The sequence below is a fragment of the Pipistrellus kuhlii genome, unplaced genomic scaffold, assembly GCF_014108245.1.
Source record: "Pipistrellus kuhlii isolate mPipKuh1 unplaced genomic scaffold, mPipKuh1.p scaffold_m20_p_3, whole genome shotgun sequence".
NCBI lineage: Eukaryota > Metazoa > Chordata > Mammalia > Chiroptera > Vespertilionidae > Pipistrellus > Pipistrellus kuhlii.
The window spans coordinates 134,225,782-134,229,811 of NW_023425529.1; positions in this window are offsets into that span (position 1 = coordinate 134,225,782).

The window sequence follows — 4,030 nt, forward strand, 5'->3', positions numbered from 1 at the left end:
TTTCCAGAAGCCACCCAGACCTTAGCTTTTAAAATGATACTTCCCCCTGTTGGGAGCTAGCAGAGTTGAGGCAAGCAACTCAGTGTTAAGGAAATAGAATTAAGTTCCTTCTAGCAGAGGTTGTGTGGTGCCCTGAGGGCTTGGCCAGAAGATAAGATTAACCTGGGGTTTAGCATCTCCTGTCTTCCTGCCTCTTCCCCTTCCTGATCCTCCCCCCCTAGATAGCCCAGCCTTTGAATATTGCACCTTGGAATGTCACACCGCCTCTGGCAATTAGTCAATCCTGTGTTGCCATACCAAAGACCCCCCTGCATGGGCGGCCCTGCCCCCCTTTGTCTCTGCTGTATAAATACAGCCATTTCAGAGAATAAAACTGAGGCTTGATCAGAACCTTGTCTTGCCTCCATTCTTTCGCGTTCCTTGTTTGATTCATTCTCTTAGGTGGTTCCTGCGTGCCCCCGTTGTTGTCCCGCGGGTCGGGACAAAATGGCGCCCAACTCGGGGTACTTCTGAGAATCTCTAGCGAGAACGTCTACCGGAGAAGCCCTGGCCAGGCACCCCCAGAGTCGCCGCGAGGACCCGCGAGTGAAGACTCAGCACTGGATCGCCACGGTCCGCCCGCCGTGAGACAGATCGGAGTAAAGGTAGGTAGATGACTTTTCAAACAAGATTTCAGAACATTTCACCCCTTTTTTTTGCTCGATTGTTATTATTGGTTCTCTTGGTTGGTTTCTTCCTGCACACTAATAAGCACTCACTTGCCGATCCGGGGAAGAGTGAAAGGTACCCGTCTTTGGCTGTGAGAACTCCGATTCACTTGAACTAGTACCGCCTCCCGGTTTTCTTGGCGAGAATCCTCTCCAATTAGATCTACTCTTAAAACCTTGAGCTTGCTTTGAACAAAAAGTCGTTCACCTTTCAGACTCAACCACGGGAGACCTGCGCGCCTGAGGAGGGCAAACGGGGTCTCCCTGTCTGTAAGGATCCGTGTAGGCGGATTATACCTACCGACCGTTTCACGCAAGCAAGGGAGTAAAGGGTAGAGTCGAAAAGAGAGTAATTCCGCCTGAATTCCTGGGTTGACGAGAAAATTCAAGCTGACCTGGCACGGGGTTTATACGTCCTGGAGGCTTACGTGGAGAAGGAACCTCTTAGAGAGCCATCCAATCGACCGATAATGGGGAATTTGAGTTGTCATGAAATGTTCCTTGACGGTGTCAAGATTTCCCTCAGAACGCGAGGAGTAAGGGTTAAGAAAAAAGAATCTTAGAAAAAGGGCTCAGGGAGTCCCCTCAGGCACGAGGAATTAAGGCTAGAAAAAAAGAATCTTAGAAATGAAAGTGCTCTTTAGAGAGAATGTTGAAGTTTATGTGATCACAAAATAATGTTGTTTCTTGTTGAAATTAGAATCTTAGTATATGTATGGAATTTAAAATCTGTAATAAGTGGAACTCCACTGCTGAAACTACCGCCTTGTTTAAAAATTATAAGAAAACTCACAGGGAAATGCACATCTTGACCAAATTGGGTATTAATTATTATTTCAGAAAGCCAAAAAGGAAGAAAGAAATTGAGATCTGTCTATCTTTTAAGCATGAAAAGAAATTCAGCCAGATCTGTTGCTGATGCTTCCCCTGAAGTAAGCAGAATATGGGGGGAGGGAGAGACATGGGGCGATCCAATATAGAAGCCCGCTCTCCTAGTATATTAAATTAAAAATTTCCTTTCTCGCCATAAAAAAGTTTTAAAAATTTAGAAATGAGTCTGGGATATCTGTGCACGTGTAAGGAGTAAGCTAGTGTAAGACTAAATGCGCGCACGTCCGATTTTGGATATTAGATAAGTCTTGAACTGGCCTTAACTCTTTACAAGAGCTACAGAAATGAAAAACCCAGAACTGATTCTTTTTCCTGAGAAAAACAGCAAAAAAATCTTCTTGAAAGAAATTCAAGCTAATTCCAGCAACAAGATGTGCATTTCCATAATAAGAAATAGTTTTCAAAATGCTAGTGAGCCTTTTTAAAAAGTTAACTTTTAAGGCCTTCAAGAAAATAAGTAAATTTGTCTCTGTCATAGAATTTATCCAAAGTAAATACTTTAAAGATCTAAGTAGTCCAGATAACTGGCTACATCCTTTGTTGAGGGAAGAAAGGGTAAAGGCCCTTCCCCCAGCAGACAGTTAAGATAGTGTCCTGCCAGTAGCCATCTTAAAGAATGTGTTCCAGAGCCACTGGCAAATAAAAATTAAAGTTCAAATTTGCCTCATAACAAACCTAGAGGACAGAATTGATGTCTTGTATTTTTCTTAGGAATGTAAAGTGTTAGTTGGTCCGAAGTTTGTGGGTTATTGTTAAGCTGATTAACATGAAAGTATTATTAATCTAAGAACTACTAAAATATATTTGACTTGCCAGTTTTATAAATTCAAAGTTCAAATTAAATTAGGAGAAATTGTAGAGTTGTAGTGATTAGGTACTTGAAGCATAAAAACTTATTTTTAAGAAAATAAAAACATTTCCTCTAATAATTAGGAAATCAAAATAAGTTGCTTATTATTGATCTAATTAAAAAGAGAATTAATTCTGTGATCTCCACCAAAAATTTTTTCTATACAAAAACTAGTCTAAATCTAATTGTCTTAAGATAATAGTAGGTATTAAAATATTTAAATCATATATAGATATTTGTTTGATGTTTTTTTTTTCCATGTTAAAATTTCAATGCCTTACTTTTTAAAACAGATCTAATACTTAAAATTGCATGGAAAGCCTTAAAGACAAAAGCCATGCCTTTGGATCAGACCAATAAAATCTTTGCCATTATTTTTTTAAACTAAAAATACCTACTTAAGTTACTTTATAAATTAGCTTTTACAATATAATCAATGTCATATAAATTAAGTTACATGAGAAGCCAATGTTTTATAAATAATTGAATCCTAACTGTATATGGCCGCCTACATTTTAATTAAGCTAAAGGCAAGGCAACATTTGTGGCTTATGAATTCAAAAGTAAATTTGCTTTATCTTTAAAGTAAAGATACCTTACCATGATAGCAGTCAGCACCTGTGCATTGCTACAGGTTGCCCAGGACCAAAGGCAAGGAAGATCGGTGTACACACCCTTCTACATAGAAGTCAAAATACTTAATATTTTATATTCTACCAGGAACCCTAGCTTAGGGGCTTAATTTACTAATCTAACACAGAGAATAGTATTAACTACCACAGTAAAAGAAATTTTTTATCTCAGGTATTAACCATTTTTACAGATAGATCCAGTTCTAGAAAGGCTAGATATACTACAGCAGAGGAGCAAAAGTCCTTCAAACCTCTTATACTTCAATAGAAATACAAGCTCTTATTTATGCCTTAACGGATTTTACTTTACAGAGCCCATCAGTCTATAGTAATAGTACTTATATGGTAAATATAGCAAAAATTATTGGAACTTTTCATTTAACTTTCAGTCTCTAAAATATTATTTGAGAATGGCAATTTCCATATTTTATTAGAAACAATGTCCTCAGTATATTATCCAACTTCCTATACCAACTTTAGGGATAAATCCCCGAGGACTTAACCCTAATCAAATCTGGCAAAATAAATGTCACTCAGTGGTAGAAAGAGCCATTAGTATGCTTAAGATCACTTTAAAAACAAAAAAGGAGACAGATATTATGTGTCACCTCAAGAGAGGCTCAGTCATACTTTTTATACTTTAAAAATTTTTAAATTGTGATGCAGATCGTACAGCAGGCAAAGGCATCAGGCCTCCTGTACAATAGCCTCCACCGAGTCAGCTAGGTGGAAGGAAGCATAAACCAGAAAAGAGTTTTATCAGATTCAGTAATAATGCGGGGCTAGGAGTGGCTGTACATTCTTATACTAAGTTATCTAATCAAGTAATCAATGATGTCCTAGCTCTCTCTAGTATCATTAATGATCTCCAAGATCAAATTTACTCCTTAGCTGAAGTTGTTCTACAAAATAGGAGAAGGTTAGACTTACTCAGAGCAGAGCAGGGAGGG